General features: G+C 48.9%; 1 protein-coding gene across 11 annotated transcripts in view; it reads left to right on the forward strand.

The window, feature by feature from the left end:
- The first annotated feature begins 2,928 nt into the window (after positions 1–2,928).
- ZNF532 (zinc finger protein 532) overlaps positions 2,929–24,511 on the forward strand; it is a 109,742-nt gene continuing 88,159 nt past the window's right edge. Inside the window, exons 1-3 of one of the 11 annotated variants that reach the window (XM_047827684.1) lie at positions 3,525–3,761; positions 4,817–5,471; positions 5,556–5,665. The gene's annotated coding sequence lies outside the window, so the exon portion shown is untranslated. Of the gene's footprint in view, positions 2,950–3,524; positions 3,762–4,637; positions 5,472–5,555; positions 5,666–24,511 lie in introns of those variants that run through there. The other 10 variants (XM_047827686.1, XM_047827690.1, XM_047827685.1 and 7 more) reach the window with 10 other exon arrangements.

Below are 24,511 nucleotides of genomic sequence, written 5' to 3' on the forward strand. Positions count from 1 at the left end.
TTTGCTACAGACAATCTATTTATAAAATCACTGACAAAGGATAAGGGGAATCCTTTCCCAGACTTGCCCTCAGTCTCTTTCTGGTAGGCTAATAATAATTTAAATCTGATTATGGTTTCTTTCAAGGGTATGTTTTTGGAAAATACAAAAAAAACCATCCTGATTCTATCAATATTCAGATGTTAAAAAGATGACTTTTCCTTGCTGGCCACTCAGCTACGGATCTTGAAACTAGAATGCTAGCGTGGAATAGTGTGATCATTTCTCTAAAAGCAAATGTAACACACTAAGCTCTATAATCGCCCCGGCCTGCCTTAGTTTTGAGCTAAAAAAATGCGTAGCTCAGGTCAGGAGGTTGTCGGGTTAGGAGCGGTTTGCGAGGCCTTTTGACGGTGAGATAAAGAAGAGGTTTTGCTTCTCGTTTTTTTGTCTCCTTATCCTCAAGGAACACACCTTTTGTGTGCTCTGTCTAACAAAGGAATTTCCGAATTCATGGTGGAATTTGGAGGTAGAGTATTATGTGTAGACTGGTGTCTATATGCACTTGCAAAGCCGGTTTCAAACCACAAAAGGATTAAAAGAAAAAAAAAGAGCTGGGATTCTGCAATACACTGATTGGAGGAAACGCTAAGACACTGAGAGTTAGAAATAAAAGCAGCAACAAACAAAATCCCAAAGGATTTGGAATTCCTTTAGTTTCTATTTGGCATAAGACTGATATGATTTCTTTGTTCTTTCTTATCTACAGTACTCAAATAATAGTTTATTTCATTCGTGCGGTCCAGTTGCTTCTTCTAAACTGTTGCGCAAAGCAGAATGGTGCCCAAGATAGCCTTACGTACGTAGGATAACAGAATGAACCTTTGTGTTGATGTTTTGGAAGAGGGTAGTGTCATTTTTAAAAAACTCACACTAAAATGTGTGGGTTTTTTTTTTTTTTTTCTGCTGTGAATTTCAATAATTTTATGGAATGGGCTAGGATGGGCGCTTGGCTTTTAACTATTGGTCTACCTGGCAAGAGGGTTTCTCTGAAATCCTCTTTGTAAAAATAGAACTGAGATCATTTGCAGGAAATTCTTATTTCTTATTTTTGGTTGCTTATGGTTTTTGAAAGCAGATGCAATGTTATCTGTTGCCGTTTGTGCATGTGATGAATTGTGCTTTCAACCTAATTTCCTCCAGCGAGCTTGACCCAAACGCTGGGCTTTGTAAAAAGCTCTGCTCAAAGAGTATTTGGCATTATGAAGCCACGAGGCAGCCGTACCACTGACGACTCGTTATGATAAAAATAAGACGTGGAGACTTTAGTTTTGGTAATACAATTCTTGTAAACCATTCGAACACTGCTGTGATGTGCTTTCTACTCTTTTAAGAGAAGGAGTGGGGGAGGGGCAAGAGTGTTTTAAGTAAACAAAGATTCCAAATCTAGGAAACCCAACTCACTTGGATATGTGTATTATGCAATTTCATATACTGTAATGGGTGTATTGTGTCAAGATCTCAGATAAGTAGGTCCTTGTATACTTTTCAATGCATGGAATGTTTTTTACGTGCATGCTAATAGAGGCCCACCTTTGGGCGAAGAAAAAAAGGCCTCCTTTCAGATGAAATCAAGCCCAGGTAAAGTTGAAACTCAACCCACAGAGCACTGGCATCGTTTTCAGGCTCAAAGAAGATGGGTGTTTCAATTTCATCATCCTGTAACACTGAGAAATGTGACAAAACGTGCAGATTGCCTGGGTCTTTCGAGCCATGTGTAAATACGTGTGCCAATTTAGGTGCAACTCCCAACAATTTGCTGTTTGAAAGACCAACGACTCTTCCGTGAGATAATCATTCGGTTCATTTACATGAAAAGTCTTAAATAGCAAAAATGCTACTTGCAATTTACATCATAGTGTCTCCATAATAGAGAACAATGGCTTCCTCAATGGAAGTTAATGCAAAGGAGAGGCATACTGAGATTTAAAGAAAAAGAAAAAAAAAAAGACAACACACACAAAAAAACAAAACCCAACAACTTTTCAGCCCACTTTGCAAATATTAACCAATTAATCTCATTTAAAATAAAATACACCCAAACGTCTTCCCATGCTGGGAGTCTGCATGGCCACTGGAATAATATTGGTTATCTTTAGAGTCCGGCCCGGCCGTTCACATGCAAGTGAGCCTTTTTAAAGGGCTTATGGTGACATGTTTTTCAGATCCTTCCATTTTTGTCCTGGTTCCTGGGTTAGCACAATTAGGTAGACGTGGGGTTTCTTTCCCCTTTTAAAAAAAACCTTTCAACTGAGCGCACGTCTGTGAAAGAGGTAGGACCCAGGACCCAGGGCTGGATAAAATAGCCTACCTCGTGTGTTGGTAATGTATTGTCTCCTTCTCGTTTGTATTCACGATTATACACACCTCTGTGGGCTGCACGGGGTTTATACATGGATCCTTTTGCGTTCTCTAGGCTATGGCCACCTGCTGTATGTACAGTATGTGCTGGCTATATTTGAACACCATCTCCCTTCTTGAATTTAAAGACCTACCTATTACATCTTGTTTACTCAGTATCATTCCCCCAGTTTAAAAAAAAAAAAAAAAATCCTGCAAGAACCGAACATGCCATGTTTCAATCTGGCCCCAGTGGCTTTTTCTCTGAAAGCAAAACGTGTGTCTTTTACACCAGGGCTTTCTCCCCACCCCAGGGGGTGTCTTCCATTCTTTTGTGGCTCAGTTTAAGGCGAAAAGGGCTCCAAACCACTAACTAGACAGAGGAGAGCCCCTTCTTCCACCTCCAGGGAGAATTTCAGATTTCCTTTATCTGAAGATAGCGTGCCCTCTTCTTACTTATTTGCCACCATTGCGAGGAGAACAAAACACCACCTTGGCGTCAAGATCCTGGGTAGAGGCTCACGGTCTTTTTCAACCATCTTTGGCGAGGCCTTGCTTCCTTCCACTCGAGTAAGTTGCGGCTTGGGGCCACGGCAAGGACTGGGTGAGAGCCCGAAATGTCGTTGGAAAAAAAAAAAAAAAAAAAACCCCAACAACCCCCAGCAGCCCTCCCTCCAGCCCCTCGGCACCACCACCCCGCTCTCCGGGGCGAAGCTGCAGCCCGGCGGCCCCGTATGGGCGAGACTTGGCAGGTCGGCGGGGCTCCTCTCGCAGCCGCGGAGTCGGCGCCGGCCGGGCGTCCGCGCCCGCCCGGCTGCGGGGCTTCGCGCTCTCGCCTCCCTTCTCCCCGAGTCCTCCCTTCCCCCACCGGCCGCCCCCTCCCCCTCTGCCGCGCTCCCTTTTGTTCGCTCGCCGCTCGGGCCGCCGCCGCCGCCGGGCCCGCACCCCCAGCCGTAGGCCCCGGCGTGGCGGGCCGCCCCGCCGCCGCCGCCGCCGCCGCCGCGCGGCCTAGAGCGCGCCGCCCGGGGAGGCGCGGGGCCCGGGCCGGGCGCACGGCGAGGCCGCGGCGGCGGCGGCGGCGGCGGCGGCAGCGGGGCGGCCCGGGGGGCGCGGGAGCCGGCAGCCCGGGAGGCGGCGGCGGCGGCAGCGGCGGCGGCGGCGGCGTTGAGGCCGCTCCACCGCACACGCACACACAGACCCCGGCAGCGGGAATGCGGATGACACGCCCGTAACATGGAAGCCGCCGCCGCCGCCGCCGCTACGACGACAGCAGCAGCAGCCACAGCAGCAGCAGCCGGCGGCGCCGCGCTGAACAAAGGTCATCCGAGCTGCGGCCCAGACGCCCGGGCTTGACCGCTGCGAAGGCCAACCCCGGGAAGGGGGTGGGTGTGCGCCCGCGGGGCGGGGGGCGGCGAGGGGCGGCGGGGGGCGAGCGAGGGGGCGAGGGCAGCGCAGGACGGGGCGCGCGGGTGGGCTGCGGGGAGAGGCGGGCGCGCCGGCCCCTCGTGCCCACCCCTGCGGGCCGGGGCGAGCGCGTGAGGCTCAGGCCCCTTGGCCTGACTGCAGTGGCCTGTCCCACCCTGGCCTTGGGGACGGGGCGGCCTTCGCGCCCCGCCAGCCTCCTTGGGGGGGCCGAGGACGAGCCGGTTTCGCTAGGCCCCACAGGTTCAGAGAGGGGGGCCACGTGAGCGCAGGAGCCCGCTCCTTCCCCCCCCACCCCCTCCTCCAGCGCTGGCGGCTCACGGAGGATTCCTGAAAGGCCGCTGTGCCCCTCTTTCTCACTGCCCCTTGACTCGCCCCCCCCACCCCCACCCCAGGCATCCCTAGTTTCCTACCCCGAGGTGAAGGGATTTGGACTTCTCCCCCCAGGTGCTTGAAAGAAGAGAAGGTTGGAGGAGGAGGAGACTGGGGGGGCGGCTGGTGGTGGTGGTGGTGGTGACAGGGCTGGGAGAGAGAGGAGAGGGACGGGAGGAGGGGGCTGGGTGGGGTGGGGGTGACAGGCAGAGAGGAGCCTGGTCAACAAGCCAGCACCACTCTGCTAGGAGGCCGAGGCCGCTCCTGCAGCCGACGCATCCAGTGTGAGGAGGCACACATAGATTGCTTTCTTGGGGGCTCTTTGTCAGCCACCAACACAGAGAACACACACTGACACACAGGTACACAAAGATGTGAGCCAGGTTGTGGGAGGTAAGTGGGGGAAGGAGAAGGAGGGGGAAACAGTGTCTGCGGTGGGCTTTGGGGTGGAGGGGCCGGGGGGATGGGCCCCGAGGGGCTCTGGGGTGCTTGTGAGGCGAGCATTTCCAAGGCTGTGTGCTTGTGCGGCGGTGGGGGGACACACGATGACCTTCCCCTCCTCACGAAGACCTAAAAGGGAAGAGCAACCCCCAGCGAGATCCCCTCCGTGCTGATGATTTTCAGGGACTTGTTGGCAACTCAGGGAGGGTTGCCATAGCTTTTTTATGTAGGGTGACCAGAACCGGCTGAAACTGGTTTGAGGCAGATCAGCTCCTGAACACAATGCAGTCACTGAGCTACTACAGTGGGATAGCAGCTTCCTCCCTTCATGGCAGCCAAAAGCAGAGGACCTTGCAGGAAGGTACCATCCCAACACAGTATGTGAATGCACACTTAGACACCACACAGCACTGGTATGTGACTAATGGAGCCCTAAAAGATTCTGTGCAGAGAAGATGGGAGAAAAGGTGCAGGTTTGCAAGGTCTGAGATTAACTTGGGCTTTTCCTGCCTTTTGCTTTTGCTTAGGGGATGGACAAGGAGCTGAGATTTATGACCCTTATTAAAGAAAAAATGTGCCTTGCTAGGGTGGGGACTCTTGGTGTATGCAGTCTCTCTCTCTCTCTCTCTCTCTCTTTCTCTGTGTTTTTAACAAAACAAAACCAAAATGAACTGATGGGTTTGTAATGGTAGTTTTGTTTGTTGCTGGAGAATGCTACTTTGCATGCCTTTTTTTTTGGTTTTTTTTGTTTTTTTTTTTTGTTTCTCTCTTGCAGGGAATGTTCTGTTTTGTGCTTTTCCTTTTAGAAGCTACTGAAGGGTGTTGGGGGTACTTCTGACTATTATGAAGGCCAAAAGGTAACAATATTGTTCTAGGAAATGAGCATAAATGCGTTCCAGTGATGCTGTAAGGCATACATGCTGTCTTTTTTTTCCTTGTAGGCCTGTTGACTGGGGCTGCTTTTAACCCTTTCATATTTGCAGAGAATGCAACCGTGTGACAGTAACTGAACATTGGGCCAAAGTCTTTCCAAAAGGTCAAGGTTCACAAGGTGAGATACGATATTTTGAGCATGAATTTAAGTGTTTATCTGAGGATCCATTCCGAGACAGACTGACAGTGGATTGGTACCCTGGAGAGAATTTGGGGTTCAGAGTGGAGAAGAGATACTCTTAATGTTATCCAAGTGTAATGGGATTAGAGTGACTTTATGATGGTATTGCTCTCCAGACCAAATCAGAATGACTTCATTAACTCGCATGCGGGTAGTCCTTCAGAAGAGGCAGGCCTGGAAAAGAAGCAAGTTTAGAGAATGGTAGGCATCAGGGCCTTGTGGAGAATGCACTGTTTTGCATAAAGACTAAAGCAGCACACATTTAGCGTGATCCCGTCGAGGACAAAAAAAAAAAAAAAAAAGAAAGAAAGGAAGGACTTGGCCAAATCGAGGCAGCCTCGCCTCCTTTTTAGGATTCGAAGAGTCTGATTTGCCTTTTGTTCATTCATCACCTTCCTTTTACCTTGAGCTCTGTGTTAACCTGAAAGGTTTTTCCCTCCGAGTCAAGTGGCTTTTATTGATTTTGGGGGCTGTGGACGGTGAGTTTGCCATTGGATTATTTGTGGCATACATTTTAATGTGGAATGCTAATGCAGTACCAGGAGGAAACCGGCTGGTCTGGCTTCATCTGTGAAAAGATGCCTGTTAACTCCAAGCTTTATAAGCAGTGGCTGGTAGAAAATGTCTGATGCCTGAAGAGCGTGCAGGGAGAATCGAGCTGGCATTTTAATGCACCCCCAAAGCCAGAGGTTTGAGAGTAGCAGAGGGGAGAAGGCAGGAGCGAGGGTAGCCAAATGAAGAACAAAGACAGTGAGCGCTTCCGGGGGAACCCTGAACGTTTTTGCCTTGGGGTTCCTTGTGAAAAGACTGCAAGTGCCCCACGCAGAAAAACCAGCAGCTCCAGAATCCTCTCCAGTACGATGTCAGCAACAGATAGAAGGAGTTCTGTCTTCTGGTTTGGGAGAAGTACAGTCAAGAGGCGCCCGCGGAAGGCAGGATTGGAGATAAATTTCTCCCCTACTTTGAAGAGGGGATCTTGTGCCTCTCCCATTTCAGCAGAAGAGCGCCTTTTCTGAAATGCTGAGGATCTCCGAAGATGGGGAAGTGGTGCGCTGGCAGTGGGTGGGCAGAATATCTGCAGTGAAGGGTGTCAAGCACGCAAGGGTTTTTTATTGTTAGGGATTTTTTCATGTGATCGCAGAGCCTCCAGGGTGTGAGAAAACCGGCGAAAGGGAAAACAGGGGCATGGTTAGCTCAGATGCGCCGTGTAGTGCTTAATAAAGATACGTGTAATCTCGGACTGGTATCCCGGTAAATAGCCCCCACGATGGAACAGAATTCTTCACAAATCACTGTGCTAAAATTGGTTTTCAACCCGACATCATTTTCGACTGCCAGAGGTCCTGTGTCTGAGCGTGGTGGAAATCTGCTTGCGAAGCAGATCGCAATCCACGTTGCACGATATGCTGTTCCTGCCTTTCTGGTGCCAGCTAAAACTCAGATGGCTAACATGATAAACCTTAATTAGCTTAATACAATCAGCTGTTTTATAATTTAGGCCCTCACTCCTGTCTTTAGAAAGTCCGTGATTTTTTTTTATTTCACTTGGACAGCCGTCTCCTCCTCTCCTCGCAGTGGCCGTTTCCGGATAGTATGTGGGAGAGCCCTTTTTTTTTGTAGGGCATTGCATGTCACAGAATGTTCTGGTTTACTCTCTCTGCGGTTTTGAGCTTTGGGACTCCTCCTTTCCCTGCCCCCCCCCCCCCCCCCCCAAGGCTCCTGGAAAATCGCATTTGTTTTGCATTTAGGCCAGTCTTTCCAGCTGCAAGTGCTGTTTAAGCCTGGAGAGCTGGTTCTCCAAGCCAGCAATCAGGGGCTCATCTATGGACTGAGGTTTGTCTCAGGTGGCGATCTCTGGCTGAGGTATAACAATGTAGCAGGCCCAGGTCTCCGAAGAGGAACAGAGTTTTCTGGGCTCGCGAACGTGAATGTGAGTGCGGAGAATGAGCAGACAGCACTCTTCTTTCCTGGAAGAGGCAGGAGGGAACAGGGTGGCACCCACACTGGGGGCCCCCACGCTGGGGGCCAGGCCTGTGCCCTCGCTGCCACGGTCACCAAGCGGGCAGCCAGCCACACCTGGAGCCTGGTGCGGATGGCCTGCGGCAGTCTCCAGGGTTGACCAGACGGCCTTCCCCTCTGGAGGAGGAATGTGTGGGCTGATGAGGGTACTCTGGAAAGAAAGTGTCACGGGGTGGTCAAAGCTTCATTTTGGTCATTTGCTTCCTTCGAATTAGTTTTTCTATGTTAAGAAACATCAGAGTGGGGGCTTTTAGGACACCCCCCCCCCCCCAGCCTCATGGTCCAGGAGAAGAGGCTCGCTTCTCTCTCTTTTGCCCCTCTTTTCTCCCAAAGAGATTCCCTGCCCCCACGCACTTTGACTCCTTTTTAAGAAAGGGGTTATGGGACGAAGGGAGCCAACCTGTACGTGGAATTTTCTGTGTATCCCCTTGACTGGGAGGAGTTAGAATTTTCAGAGTTGGGTCTCCTGTCCTCCTTTATTTCTTCCCTTGAAATACGTCCTGGGGTCCGTCTTCTGTTGGTTTCGAATAACCTTCCTCACAGCCTTGCTAGAACTCCCATCTAGCTGGTTCCCAGCTGGGGCAGAGGTTGCCCTGATGTGGGGACCTCGGGACGGTTGCCAATACAAGGGAAACCGAAAGTATCTGGGGGCGATTTGGGGTGGCCCTCTCCTCATTCCCCCGATATCTCTTCCTAATCACTACAATACGGTGACCACATCCAGGGTAAACATTAAGGACATCCACACCTTTGTGTTGATTATATATAATCTTTAACCAAGTCGTGGTTAAATAATTAACTTTTTAGAACTTTTAAATTTACTCTGTGGCGAACAGTTGTACGGGTTTTGGCACAAGCATATAGCGCTGTGTGTCTGCCACCAGCAGGCTCAGGGACTGGTTCCATCACCCCCAAAACTTTCCTCCTGCTGGACGTTGGTAGACCGACCCTTCCCACCCCCACCCCTGGCAGCCGCGGATGTGTTCCGTCCCTCGAATGCCACACGGACGGCTTCGTTCACTTAGCGAAGTGCATTTGAGAGCCATCCGTGCTGTGGTGTATCTCCATACTTGGCTTCTTTTCTGTTGCCAACTTGGACACGGCTACGTGGGCCTATCACAGTTGATCCGTTCTCTGGCTGCGGGACGTCAGGGTGATTTCCAGTTGTGGGTGCTTGTGGATAAGGCTGCTGTAAACATTTGCATGCAGGCTTTTGTCTGAACGTCAGTTTTTATGTCTCTTCCCTAAAGACTTTGGGGTAGTGGGGTGGCTGGGTCGAATGGTCAGTACGTAAGGATTAGAAGGTTGAATGAAAATACATTCAGCACTTCTTCCTAGCTCATGGGAGAGAGAGATCTGGCCTCGTTAGCGGCAGTTAAGACTTCCCAAGCAAGAGATTGCGGCGAGCATTATCTGAAGACACACGAGAGATGATGACGGTAATAGACCACTCACGAACGTGGATGACATACTTTATAACCCAGAACTAATCGGAGTTAGCCAAAAGTGGAAACAAAAAAGCTGTGAGTGGTAAAATATCCTTTATTTCCTACAGCAATTATTTTTAATCTCCTCAGAAACATTTGGCAGTTTAATCTTCACATGGGTCTTCAGGTTCAGTAAGACACGGAACAACAACACTCGGAATCCTGGAAAGTGGTACCAGAGATCTTTGTTGAACTCTGAGTTACGTAACCAACGTATTACGAATGATAATTTGTCCTGATTTTTTTTTTTTTTTTTGACTGCCAAAATACGGGTGTTGTTTTCACATCTGTAGTTATTATCCAGCTTTTATGCCTTTTAAGGAAGTGAAAAGACTTAAGCAAGATCTGGGCAATGAAGTAGGGAGATTTGGGGAGCAGACTCCCTTTTCTATAATTTTTATTTATTTATTTTGAGAGAGAGAGGGAGGGAGAGAGAGAGAGAATCCCAAGCAGGTTCCGCACCGTCAGCGAGGAGCCTGATGTGGGGCTCGAACTCACGACCTGCGAGATCATGACCTGAGCGGAAGTCGGAAGCTCAACTTAACTGAGCCCCCCCAGGCGCCCCCAGATTTTTTATACTTTAAAAAATTTCTTGGAGGATAAAATAGCGTTCAGGATTGTACAGAATGAACAGACGAAGGCTGTGGTGCAGAGACGGAGGAGAGCCCGAGAAGTGGGAAGTGATGTTACTTTGGGGATTATTTCCGCCATTTTACAGATCCCGAATGTTTAGTAAGCACCAGATGTTGTGCTAGGCCCTGGGAGTACCAAGGGAAAAGGAATCCAGAGAGAAACCTCTAGTGGGAAGTAGCCTGCAGATACTATGATAGGAATGTGAATGAGCCACCTCGTGCCCGGCGTGGAGAGGGAGGAGCCCTTGAAGAGGTGGCTTCTGTGCTGAGACAGGACCGAGTAGGTATGGCAAGCGGGCAGAGACTGGGGGAACAGCACGGGAGTCCGATGGAGCAGCCTGTGGAAAGGCGCTGAGCGAGCCTGGTGTTGCGAGCGGCGATGGGAGAGTAGGGGTGGGTGTGGGAGAGTAGGAGGTGAAGTGAGGAGGCAGGCAGGGGCCCAACTTCTGAAGGTCATTCCACACAGACCATTTGACCGGGGACCTTAGGCAGTAGGAGCGGAAAGCCTTCGCTTTTAATGACAGAGGTCCCGAGGCAGTATCTCAGGACGGAACGGAGGTTCTGGAAGCTCTGGAGGCCGGAGGCAGGGAGGTCAAATGAGGGGACCACGGCAGCGCATCTAGGAGAGAAGAGGGCTTGATCCAAGGCGCCGCGTGGGGATGGAGCCGTTGGGGGGGGGGGGGTAGCAGTCGGGGTGGTGGAGGGGAGGGAGCGGAGGAGAGCGCCGAGGTTGCTCCTTGAGGTTGCTTGCTGCTGGTGGTGGTTGTCTGTGAGATACTGCATTCAGAAGGCAGAATGGATTTGGAAGGTGGATGTGATACAGGGAGTTCAAGTTTGGGTTGAGTCGGCCGTGGGAGGTGCCCTTGGCTGCCTGGATCTGCTTGGGTTGGAGGTCTAGACCGAGAGGGATTGGCGTGGAACAGAGACGATAGAAGAAGAAAGACGTAAAGAAAAGGTTGCGTTTGGGGTTCCGTCAGGTGATGGTTTACACAGTCGAGGCCTTAAAGGAGGTGGTGGGGCTGAAGAACATAAGATGCGTGCTTTGGAAACTTGGAGGGCAAGACCTTTCCAGAGAGGCAGGAAGCGGTATTAGCGGCCGACCCCTGCGGACACCGTAGCTTGTCTGGTGATCGTTTCCATCGGTTGCCCGTGCAGTACCGAAGCAGCGAGATGAGCCGCGTTCTTTTTTTCCCCATGGTGCAGGTGGGACAGTGACACAGAGACCCTGGCCAAGGCCTGCCAGTTCATAAATGATCGTAGCGACACAATTTGAAGCCTGCTCCTCACCACTAGGCTGTTCTGCTTTGGGGCGGCAGGATTGGTAGGCACGAGGAAACCATGGAAAGGGTTTAGGAGTGTGGAAGCTGGGAGGAAGGGCCTGAGAGAGGGCACAGGTAGGCGCTGGGCAGTAAAGGCACTGATAAGGTTCACATTAGAGGCGGCAGTTGATGACGGCCGAGGCGAGACAAGGTGATGGGAATACAAGTCTCCCTTGTAATTAGCCCTGTTTTCCTGACTTCGTTCATCACAGAGAGGAGAATCTGTACAGTAGAGGCAGTGTGAGAAATAGCGGCTTGAAAAGGTTGTTTTTACTGGGCACTGTAGGGTGAGGATACAAATTGGAAGGGAAGGGGAACAGAGATGGTTTTGTTTTTGTTTTTATTTGTTCTTTGAAAAGGATGGACTTAAGTTGAAAGTCGTGCTGAGAAAAATCTTTTGTTTCAATAAGAGGTAAACACCGTTAGTTAAAAGAATTCTTTGAATCATCTTGTGCAGACAGGAAGTTCTGAATTTTTCCTCTTTTAGAAGGAGACAGGGAGAGCAAATTCTACGTGATCTAAATCTGGAGACTGAAATAAGTAATTTTCAGACAAACTCAAGAGTGGCCTTTGTAGCTGTCCCATGTATTCCCCACTAAGTAACCTGTAGTTAGTTGATGGTTGCTAAAAATGCAGGTTTTGTATTGTTTCCAGTTAGATATTCGTACAACTTTACACAATTGGAGATTGCAGACATCTTGCAGGGTTTATAGAGGCCTAGAGATAAAATCAAGGTGTTGTCGTTCTTGAAGGTTTTCTCAGCCCAGCCTTTTCTTTGTGGGACACAAACTCTTGCTTTCCAGAGGCTGACTCATGGGTCTCGTAATGGGTATTGATTTTGATCATTTGTTTGTGAGGAACAAATTCTTTCTAGGGACTGAATCGTAATTGGATTGTGGAAAAACTTACTAAGTTAGAAAATTCAGAGTCCTGTGTTTTGTTTTGTTTTGTTTTGTTTTGTTTTGTTTTGTTTTGCTTTGAAGATTCCCTAGCTGGAAATACTTCAGATATTTATACTTGTCTTCTCATTTTCTACAGGGAGCCCAAGTGGGGAGGGAGGGTGGTCAGTAGGTAGGTAGAACCAGAACCCAGCACTCTGGCCTCCTGGTCCAAGGCAGGATGCGTCATCACCGTCTCTCTGCCGTCCAGTGTTTATTATGTGTTTGGTGGTGTAAGAACCAGCTCGTATTTACAGTTCGTATGTCACGTGAACCACACGGGGACTCCTCGGGAAGCTGGTTTTCAACTGTTCTGCTGATTTAACGTGGCGAGAGCGGGAGAGGTAGTTTGAGGTCTCTGGTTTGAGAAGCGATCGTGCCTAGTGTTGTGGTGAAACGTGGGGCCTCAGTGCATGGAGATTTTCAGTTGCCTTTGCCTGGCTCGCGGTGACATACACCTGTTTGCCCAGCCTTCGGTGACATAAGCTTGCGTTCTGCCACCAACTGGCCGTGGGACCTTGAGCAAGTTCCTTAGATCCTAGGCCATACTTTTCTTGAAGGTCGTTATGAAGAGTAAATGTGTACAAAGCGCTTAGCAGAGTGCCGGGAATGTGGTAAGTCCTCCCTAAAACCTTAGCCGTTCTGTGTTCCTCAGTGTCCCTGGTTTAGGGGCAGGGCCTTTGCCCTGACATTCTTTTCTCATCTTAGAGGGTATCGTTTCTCCTGTCCTACCTTTTACTTCGTTTTTCAGCAGATTTTTTTTTTTTTTTTTTTTTTTTTTTTTGCCCGGGACAATACACAGTGAGCATCTCCTGCCTTGTCTGTAAGGTCTTCAGTTACATCTGCCCAAATCGGCATAAATTGGGCGACATGTAGGCCGGAGGGTGGCATCCTTGGTCCCACTTGGCCGTACGTTCACTTGTAGTTGGAAAACGTTGGATGAATTTTGCGGTTATCGTCTCGTACTGTGTCTCTGCTTCCAGACGAATCCACTCTAGTCCGTGCTGGCCGTAGTCTAGGTGATGTCATTCACGTTAACCAGAGTTAAAAAAACCAAAAACCATGACTGTGAAAGTACGGCAGGTTAGCCACAGCCCCTGTTCCGTCTTTTTCCCATGTCCCTCTGCTTCCCGGGTTTGCTCGGCAGTGACCGGATACTCGTGAACTCAAATCACGTGGGGATTTGGTAGTGATGGAAGACTGAGTGGAGAAGGGATCCGAGGAATCCGTGAATGACATTCTGTCGGCTAAAACTTCTCTGTCAGTAGGGTGAGCACTAGCCATATCTGGCCGCTGAGTTTGCAAGGTGGCTGGTCCTCACTGAGGTGAGCGGTAGGCGTGGGATACACAGCAGGGTTTGAAGACGTCTACAAAAGGGACGTAAAATATTTCATTAATGCTTTTTTATGTTGATTACAGGTTGAAATGATGCTGTTTTTGGTGGAATACAAACTGTTACTAAAGTTATCAAAAGGATGAACTTAAGATTTGTTTACCCTCCCTTTGCCCCCCCCCCTTTTTTTTTTCCCCAATGTGACTACTAGATTTAAAACTACGTATGTGGGGACAGGGCTGGTCTGGAATGTTGGATGGACATCTAAATCAATTTAGCAGTGAACTTTCTCTGGTGCCCTGAGGTGTTCATGTTCACTGACGTCGAGTTCCCCTCTTGGTTGAAAAAGAGAGCGTGAGAGTGATGTGATGTCTCCTTGTTAGAGAAACCCGTGCTCCCCTGGGTTGGACCTCTTTTCTCTCCCGGGAGTTCCTCATTTATCCCTCTGCATCACAGGATCCAGACAGCCGTGCCAGGCAGGTGTGTGCTTCAGGATGGAAAGGCAGCGTTGATCGAAAATCTGCCACGTGCTAGATACTTGTCGTCCCCCGTGAAGTGTAATTAACATCCCCCCACGAGCTCCAACAGAGGTGAAGTGGATGGTCCCAGGTGGTACCACTAGCGGGCGGCTGACCCTGGATTCGGACCCAGGACGAGCTGGTTTTGAAATCATGCTGCCTTTTCCAAATACCGGCTCCTGCTTGGTGCTGGTGTCTTGTGCCTCCCGCCCAGAGTGCCATGCCTGGTCCGGGGCGCCCTTACTGTCCAGATAGCATTTCGCACACTTTGATTTTCGTGCAAGCCACGTGGGGATTCTTTGGATAATGCAGGTAGTGATTCGTAGGGCTGGTGGGGGACGAGAGTCTGCATGGCTGACACGCTCACAGGTCATGGTGGTCTGCTGGTCCCCAGACCACACTTTGAGTAGCACGGGTCTGCCCTGCTTCCCTGCTTCCTCAGCTTCCAGAGCGATCTGATTCTGCCTGACTCTGCAGGGGCTCCCCCTGCGGCTTTGCATGTGATGCCGGTGAGTGCAGACGGGCGTCAGAACTGGGTTTTGCCCGTAGGTGCCGAGACTGGCCCAAACGCTGGTTTCTGCGTGCGCGCGATCTGACCAGAGCAGTTTATGCCTGTTCCTGCATCACTGCGTCCCTCCTCCTTTATCGTCTTGACCACTTTGGCACCTGTGGTCTGATAACACAGAAGATAATTTTAATACTGAGATATGTGGCAGGGGTATCTGTTTTAAGTCCTTGTGAGGGAGACCGTCCGGCCTTAAATCCACACTTGAGAGAGACTCTGTCGTGTTTGGTTCAGGGAGTCAGGATCTGAAGACAGGGGAGGACTCAGAGCTGTTGGCCGGCCACAGTGTCAGCCTCCACGCCCGACGAGGGATCGAGGTGACTTGTGAATGGGAGTCCCCGTGAGCCCACCTCACAGAGAGGTGCTGGAAGACCGGCTAATGAACCCCACCCGCCTCTCCAGCACATCATGAAGACAGCCACTGGGGAGTCCTTGGATCCGGGAGGTGTTGGGGAAGGGCTTGGTCTTCGGCCAAACAAGAAATTGAGTTTCAGGAAGGAGTTCGGTGTATTACGTGTTTTGAACTCTGAGAGACTGTGCGAAACTTTAGTGTATTTTTTAAATTTGGGAACGCGTGTTGATAAAATCAGCAAATGATAGAGCGATGTCTGTTACATGAGAGAGTTTACCGTCCCCGCGTCTCTGTAAGAAAGCTCCAATTCACACACATCCTAGTTGAATTTTAGATCTTACTGCACATGTGGACTCTGAGTTCTAGGGCATATAAATCTGGCACACTGGGTAGGATTTGTAATGGTTGGCTAAATCTGTCAATTCCCTGTTTGGTGCAGAATCCTGTGCCTGGTGTGGGAGTGTCTTGCCTGGCCTGTGAGTGGCTGTTGAGGAGTCACAGATTGCGGGAAGGGGAGTGGGGTGGGGCCAGGGGGAGAGCAACAAGGCTGGGTGTTCGGGACGGGCAAGGCCGTGGGGCCAGCCCTGGAGAAAGGGGTTGGCACTGAGGAAGTTCGTCTGAGTTGGGGGTGAGTTCAGAGCCTTACTGGAGCACACCAGGTATCGGGGGAAGTTAGGAGCCCGAGGCTAGGTGGATGGACACCCGGAGGATGTCAGAAGGCATAGCAAAGGCGGAGGGTCACGAGTCTGGCTGGCGGGCACGAATGAGCAGACTGTGACGACGTGGAACAAATGGGTACTTCAGGTCCAGGACCGCAGCGACAGGCGATGGTGGGAATGATGCGCGTGGGCCCAGGAGAGGCCCACGGGAAGGTTGTGGGGTGAACGAGCGAGGGCGGTGTGAGCCACCAGCGCTAGCGATCGCCGGATAACGGAGTCAGAGCCAGCTTCGCCTGGCAGTCTTCATGTGCTGTGGCGAGTGAGGACCCTCGTCGCTCAGGTGGCTGAGGTTGGGAGTAGGGACCGGGAGAAGCAGTACCTCCTGACGGCGTAAGAGTCACACGGGCAGGCGTTAGGACGCAAGATCGTTTGGAGTTTGCGTGACTTCACGGGACACGTGATCAAGACCTAGCTTTTCAAACTAACACCGGCAGAAGAGGAGCTGATCATACGGCCGTGGCTGCTGCCAGGAGTAACTCCATTGCCCTGCACACAGTTCGCTGTGTCCTTTTCGGGGCCGCGTGTCTTCGGCTGTCTCCTTGAGCCTCTCCCTTGGTAGAACCGCGGACTCTTTCTGGCGCACTTGGCCAGCGTGGCTGTCCCACAGCCCCTGTTTCCGCGTCCTTCCTCTAGACTGCTAGTAACGTCAGCTGTATTCCTCAGTCCAGCTTCTGGTTCTCAAGACCACAGTCTGGCTGGTCCTGGTCTAATCAGCTGTGACTAGGGGGGCGGGGTTACTGCTGACCCTAGAAGGGTGATAGTTTTCACTGGGCTCGTGAAGCACCCCCGAGGGGTCTGCTGCCTGACAAGAGGGTGGTCTCATCCTGTTTTATGCCTGAGAAACTTGAGGCTCCGAGAGATGAACACACGTGTCAAGGCTAAGTTGTTGGGAGTTGGCATTGCTGCCTGGATCTTTCTGACCCCAATTCTACACGCTTTACTGTCGGTATGAGCTCTTTTGAGTGTAGAGATGGAATCTTTTCTCCATTTTCTATTTACTCAAAATCACAAAAAACACCACGTTTAGCTTTTAGCGTTTGCTCCCTTAAATGCATAGTGAGTGGATGCCGATTGTCCAGTAATGCAGTGGACTGAGATCCTGGAGGGGGGAAATTTGGCCAAATGGCTGGAGGATTTGTTCAAGCCTCATGTTTAGGGTCTCATGGGTACATAGATGTATACTTGAGGCCCCGCCTAGGTAGTTGTGTGTGTGTGTGTGTGTGTGTGTGTGTGTGTGTATGGATATGCATGTTTGGGGCCCCTCATAGGTACATATCTGTTTGGCAAAAGGCAAGTCTGGCTTATTGGGCCAATGTTAATTTTGGGAGAGATTAAACACATAGTTTAGCACTTGAGTAAGAATAATTAGGCCTTTAATGGTTTTGATTTCGATGACTCATAGAATTGTAAAACATTTCTTTCTGTTCCTCTAATTTTGAGCCTTAGGATAGTGTTGACCTCCATTGGAGTTTCGCATTTAGCTCTAACCTCTTTGGTTACACAGAGCTCTTATTTCAGGCCACTGAGGATAGGAAAAACTCGTCCTGCATGTCTTGTGCTTCTTAGAAGACCTTGCCGGGCCGTCCCATCTGCAAAAGGCAGAAGGATGTTCATTCTGTCCCAGGGAGTTGCTAGGAGTTCTGATGGCATTGATCTTGTTGTCATCACCTATCCTAGGCCATCAGAGCTGTGGCTTCATTTCTTCTAGGGCTCTTTCTGTGCTACAGTCCTCTCGCTGACCTGGTGTTGATGTTACGATAACTCCAAATAATGAGTACTTACTATATTCCATATAGCCCACGTAGGAGTGAGCACCTACTTGGATTGTTTAATTCGACTTTCACAAAAACCCTAGGAAGTGGATCTTGTTATTTCCATTTTTCATTTGAGAAACAGAAGCCTAAAGAGGTTAGAAACTCGCTCAGAGTCTTGCAACTTGTAAAGGGAAGAGCCAGGCCTCCCTCTGATTTGTCTTACCTTACCCCAAAGCCCATGCTCGTAACCGCTACAACATACTGTGGTTTATAGGTGTCATTTCTATCGCTAGTCGGTGGCAGGCTCAAATATCTTTGAGGCTCAGAGCCACTGCTTCTGGGTCAACCAGTATTTCTCCTGTTGTCTGGATCTGTGAGGTATTTCTGGCTTTCTCCATGACACTGATGTATCGTGGCTCTGGGTACTGAACGTAGGTAAACGTTGAGAGGTCCCTCGCTCCCTTTCCTGATTTTTCTTCCTTTAGCATACATATGTGTACCTACTTTGTGCTTGTGCATTTAAACATTTTTTTTTTTTTAACGTGTATTTATTTTTGAGAGGCAGAGAGAGGCAGAGCATGAGCAGGGGATGGGGGGGGAGAGAGAGAGAGATACAGAATCTGAAGCAGGCTCCAGGCTCTGAGCTGTCAGCACAGAGCCTGACGCAGGGCTCGAACTCACAAACGTGAGATCACGACCCGAGCTGAAGTCGGACACTCGACTGACTGAGCCACCCATGTGCCCCTGTGCCTGTGCGTTTTAAAACACAAATCGCCTCCTTTGGGCATGATTGTAGAACCGGCCAAGCGTTTTTGTCGTCATTGCTGTGGCATTAAAGTTAAGGCAGAGCCCCTTTGGAATTGCCTTTTTAATTGTTCTTCTCCTCCGTATTTGGAGATTTGTTACATACTCTTTCCTGAGTCATCTTGGGGTCCATGGGGAGGTGCCCCTGGAGAGGAGCTACCTGGAAACACGACTTACAGGTTGTTCAGGAAAATGGGCCGGAAGCATCTCCCTCACACTCCACTCCAGAATGCATTCCTGTTTCCTAATACTACCCCCCAAGGAGGACAGTTACTCTTACCTTGTGTCAAGCCTGTCCCAACGATGTCTCACCCCAGAGCTTCCGGCTCCTGATACTTTTGGGTTAGTGCTCCCCGGCGTGAAGCCTGGGTCCCCAGAGTGGAGATTCGCACTGGGAGCTCACAGCAGCACTTGAAGGGTCAGGGAAGCCTTGAGAGAAGAAAGCTGTGTGTGCGTGTGTCTGAGCACACGCACGCACGCGATTGACCCGGCACGTCCCGCGTTCCGGGGCTGTGGAGTCCCTTCTCTCTGGCGGAACATTCCTGGGTGAACATCCTTCAAGCTCTTGGGTTGTCACTGATGAACTTGGTGAAAAATGGGAGGGCCTTGAGAGGAATGGGGAGAGAGCTTCCAAGGATCTCTTCCTTTTAATGTAACATGGTGACCGGTGAAATGATGTGACTCGTTGTTGTCCTTTGTGTTTTTCTGTTTGCCGTCTGCTCTGGGAAGAGAACTGGAGAGTGAGTTTATTTGTAAAGTCAGCAGCCAGTAGGCCTGCCGTGAGTGACAACTAAGGGGGATGCTCTGAGTTGTATTAGGTAGAATGGAGTAGTACCTCTCATAATTCCAAACACGTTTTATACAAAATTGGCGTCTGGTGAGAATTGTTTGATGCTCAGGCGACGGCATCACTTTGCAATGCGAGGACAGTTGTGATAATGACCCAGGGAGCTGTTTGCGCACACCTCTCCTGAGTCGGCGGAGAGGAACGGGGTCGGGGTGAGCCTGAGCTGTGCCCACCAGCACCTCCACCTAGAAGTCTCCTGTGGATGATGTTGGGGGGAGGGGGCAGGTTTATGGTGATTTATTTAAGAGGATTAGGTCTTGGTGAGAGGGGGGCAGGGTCACAGGGGAAAATCTGTTTACTGAGAGCAAGGCTTTTCAACTTAAAAAAAATTTTTTTTTTTTTAATGTTTACTTTTGAGAGAGAGAAAGACACAGAATGTAAGTGAGGGGAGGGGCAGAGAGAGAGGGAGACACAGAATCCGAATCTGAAGCAGGCTCCGGGCTCAGCTGTCAGCACAGAGCCCCACACGGGGCTCGAACTCACAACCCGCGAGATCGTGACCTGAGCCGAAGTCAGACACTTACTGAGCCACCCAGGCGCCTCCCACCCCTTTAAAAACATTTTTATTTTATTTATTTTCGGGTTTTCAGCTTTAGTGCTCAGTGCGGTGTTGCGGGGCTCCCCTGTATTGTGGGATGTTTGGCAGCCTCCTGATGCCCATAGCGCACTCCTCAGCCCCCGCCAGGTTGAGACGACCAGGAATGTCTCTGGACCTCGCTAGACATTAGTGGTGGCGGTGGTGATGGAGGAGAAGGGGCAGAATCACCCCCACTTGAGAACCGTGGGCTTAAAACCTTTTAGCAAGAACAATACTTCCAGACTTTGGGTAGTAAGAATATAAACAAAAATGTTTGCAAATACACAGTTTCTAACGTTTGTTTATTTTTGAGACAGAGAGAGAGGGAGAGTGCGAGCGGGGGAGGGGCAAAGAGAGAGGGAGACACAGAATCCGAAGCAGGCTCCCGGCTCTGAGCTGTCAGCACAGGGCCTGACGTGGGGCTCGAACCCATGAACCGTGAGATTATGCTGAGCTGAAGTGGGACACTAATGCGACTGAGCCACCCAGGTGCCCCTGTTTGCAAATATTTTAAATTTAGTACTTAAAACTAAAAGAAAAGTTGCTGGTAAAATGAATAAGAAACCGCAGAAACTAGATCTGCTAGTTGTAGCATTTCAGGGACAAAGTCTTCGGTTGCGGGATTTAGGATTTATGTATGAAAATTTAGAAGGCTTATTCAGGTGATAAAGGAAAACTGCTTTGAAGTTCTCCTTTGTATACTTGAAATATCCCTTCCAATTTAGAAAATCTGTACTTTAGAGTTGCAGAGATGCTACTAAAAAGTGTGGTATTTATAAAATGCCAAAAGAAGCCTTCTAAAGCTTTTACGAGTTTTACTGCTGAACGAGGAATCCTTTGTTTTAGCATGTAAAGGGGCAAGTGAGTTCTCAAGTTTGAAATATTGGAATTCATCAGACATGTTTCAGAAAGCACCTTACATCTACAAGTGAAGAGATTTAGATATTTTTTCTTGCTTTCTTGTGAAACTATTTGAATAACCCACTTCAAGCAGAGGCCATAATGAATTTTCCTGAAGTTTATTGATGGTGACAGATTTAGCCCAGACTCTTTCATTATTTCTATGAACTCATTGATGAATTAGTAAATTGCCAGCACAAAGGTCCTTTAGTTGAAAGAATGTAAATCCAATGGGAAATAGGGCTCATACAAAAGTACCTTTGACAGAATTGCTAAGATTGATGATTTTGACTATCCCTAAGTTCATAGAAAACTTGAACTTTCATCTGCTGCCCTGTAGGTACAAGATTTTGAAAATGCACACCTCCACTGGGTGGATGAACTTCAAAAAAATATTCTTGCCCTGTCTGCCAATCCCCCGCTCTTCTCTAGATTAAAGTGTCAGAATGTTCGGTGTGTGTCCTGAGCCTTTCTGTTCCTTTTATGTATCTACATGGAGAAACGTAAAATGCAATGTTTTTTAAAAATTTTGTTACAAACTGTGTTTTTTAAAAATTTTAATGTAATTTAGATACTGTTTTATGGCCTGATTTTTTTTTCTCACTAAATAGTATACCTTGATTGTTCCATATCTTCCTTACTTCTAATGACTGCATAATATTCCATAATAATCATTTTAAAAAAAGGGTGTACCATGAATGATGTGAATACACTTCATACTATTGAATTGTAGGGGCGCCTGGGTGGCTCAGTCGGTTAAGCTTCCGACTTCGGCTCAGGTCGCGATCTCAAAGTTTGTGAGTTTGAGCCCCGCGTCAGGCTCTGTGCTGACAATTCAGAGCCTGGAGCCTGCTTGGGATTCTGGGTCTCCCTCTCTCTCTCTCTGCCCCACCCCCACTCACACTTGTCTCTCAAAAATAAAGAAAAAGAAATGAAAATAAATAAACTTAAATATTAAAAAACACTATTGAACTGTACACTTGAAAATGGTTAAGATGGTAAATTTCATGTTATCTATTTTAGCACAATTTCTTGAAAATTTATTTTCATTTATTTTTTTAGAGAGAGATTGCACGTGCGTGATTAGGGGAGGGGCAGAGGGGGAGAAAGAGAGAATCTTAAGCAGGCTTCACGCTCAGCATGGAGCCGGAAGCAGGGCTCGATCCCGTGACCCTGGGATCACGACCTGAGCCGCAATCAGGAGTTGGATGCTTGGCCGAGACTCTCAGGTGCGCCACCACAATTTTTTTTTTTTTAATTTTTTTTTTCAACGTTTATTTATTTTTTGGGGGACAGAGAGAGACAGAGCATGAATGGGGGAGGGGCAGAGAGGGAGAGAGACACAGAATCGGAAACAGGCTCCAGGCTCCGAGCCATCAGCCCAGAGCCTGACGCGGGGCTCGAACTCACGGACCGCGAGATCGTGACCTGGCTGAAGTTGGACGCTTAACCAACTGCGCCACCCAGGCGCCCCACCACAATTTTTTTAAAAAGGACATACCATAATTGATTCAATCATTTCCCTGCTAATCTACATGTTTTCCAGGGTTCTGTGGCACCAGACATTTTTATATGCTTGCCTCTCACTTGAGAAGATTTAATACGTTTTCAACGTTGCCCCTGTGCCCTAAGATCAATGACATGTTGTCCAGATACAGAAAATAAGATGCTTGCCCTTTTTCCTTTGGGACAAAAAACTAAGGAAAAGAGCCGTTTTTTTGTTCTTTCTGGACTTTTAAGAATGTATTGGTTGTGGGTGTGCCTCTGGAGAGTGAGATTCCCATGGTGATCTCCTTAGCTGAAGGTTCCCTTTCATCACGCCCGAGCTCAGTGGGTGTCTGTCTAGGCAAGCCCTTGCCCTGAGCACCTTTTTATTGTCCTACACCAGATTTCTGCAGAGACGCAGCCCAGGCAGCTGTTCCTGGAGGGGAAATGGAGGCGGACACCCCTAGGGAGAAGGTGCACATCCAGATGTCCAGATAACGGAGTTCTGGTAGCCAGGTGTGGCCAGCCTGGTGACGCAGCTTACCCCATCGCGCCCTTGCGCGGGCTCAGGAGGCCCTGGGCCGAGCTGAGCAAGCTGTTCCGGTCCTGCCTGCAGTGCTTTGGTTTTCAGTGAACTCTTACCTCGAGCTTTTCTAGCAGAGCCATCATTGTGAAATGCTGACCTGAAGGACAGCCCTGTCCTTTACACTTGACAGTCTGCTTTCTAAAGAACAACATGGGACAGGTATTTTGGGAAGCTCTGTATATTCAGTAAGTAGATCTTGCACTGCTCCAGACCTTAGCACTCACGGCAAGTGAGCACAATTCTATTTTTGACTCTTGAGCAAAGAAAAAGCAGTGGTCATGTGGATTGAGTGGAGGTGCTTAATTTGGGTATGTCTGGTAGAGGTTTAGTCCCAGGGTGACCCGGCAGCCCGTGTCCTGTGCCTTTTGGGCCATTGAGGTGGTCTGGGGGGAGAAGAAGGAGGTCTACAAATGGTCTGGTCCACCGCAGCAGTGAGGGACCTGTCCCCTTCCCCCTGGGCCCCCACAAGAACCACAAAGCAAAGCAGAGCCCCCAAGCTGGAGTGCGCAGGAGCGTCTGGGTCACGGGGGACTCGCCAGTGTTGTGACCTCTGCCAAATCCTAGACCCTCTCTGAATGCCAGAGACCACGCTGAGCCGGGGGCGAGCTGTGGTTAAGTCCCACTTCCTGAGGAAGTGACTGAGGCAGCCCGGCTTTTGAAAGCTGCTTCACCCTCCAGCCCCAGGGGCCTAGAGGAGTAGAAATCACACGCGCACTGATTTTCCTTTGAGCAGGGGCTTTGAAATGAAAGCCCTCCGCAGACGATTTTGTTAGGTTAGTGCTCTGCTTTCAAAAATCATTTTACTGCCTACTAGCGTAGTTAGTTCTGTGGATGTCCTATACTCTGGGAAATCAGAACCCTGAAGGAGCAGAACTAAGTGTCTTCCGTGAAGGTTTTCTGAGATTACGCTCCCATCTCGTGTAAGAAACACAACGATTTTTTTTTTTTAAAGGAATGTAATCGCTTGAATAACAAAACGCCATCTTTATGGGATATTTAATTTCATACAGGAAGACTCAGGATGGAATTCTTAGGTAGTTTTCTAACAGGAAAATGTGGAAAGCTGGGCATTTTGGAACTTGTATGTGATGTTAGTAAACTACATAGGAAAATTAATACTAAATCCCTTAACTGCACTCGAAAGTGAAGAGCTGCTTCGAATGTACCCTTTCGTGGCTCGATATCATTTGTCTTCTAATTCTGTAAATATGAAATCGGGTATTTTTATTTTGAGTTTGTTTTTTTTTTAAAGGAGAATGTTTCTGATTGAATCTTTTCCTCTCCTGCTCCCCTCCCCCCCCCCCAGCTTCAGCATATTATGCTGTATTTTCTCCTTTCTTTTCTTTTCCTTTTTCCCAAGCATTTAGATAGCACACGAGTTAAAAGCTCTGAAGTTAGCTACGTAGAGGTAAACAAACTTGAGCCTGACTCTTTCTAGGTAGGTTGCCACAAATACAGAAGGGGTTCTTGTTCAGGCCTTACCTGAAATCCACCAGGTTGTCGTTCTTGAGCTGTATAACGTATTTCCTTGTTTTGTCTTTCATTTTTTCTTCATATTTTCCTTGCCTCTTCATAGATACCTTTTCCATTTTCCATAAAATAAAGTTATTAAGAGAACAGCATTCACATTACCTTGTACGTTCTATTTAAAAGGACATTTTTCCAGAAGTGGAGCAGGTGCTTCAGAAATATAAACTCCTAAATAAAACGAAGCACCCTTGTCAGTACTTAACTGTTATCACCTGGGCTTATCCAAACATTTGCTTCTCTTCCACCCAGAGGGCAGTTACTGTGCCCAGGGCCCCATTTCTTCACTGTTCTCTTTCACTAGAAGGGTAGTTATTACCTCTTTAACAACTTCTAGGTATTTTTTTTTTTTTTTTAGACTTTTAATGGTACTTGCTATCTGCTTGCTAATAGCCCATCCGTCTCAATTGCCTTGGTAAAG

Source organism: Prionailurus viverrinus, chromosome D3, assembly GCF_022837055.1.
Source record: "Prionailurus viverrinus isolate Anna chromosome D3, UM_Priviv_1.0, whole genome shotgun sequence".
NCBI lineage: Eukaryota > Metazoa > Chordata > Mammalia > Carnivora > Felidae > Prionailurus > Prionailurus viverrinus.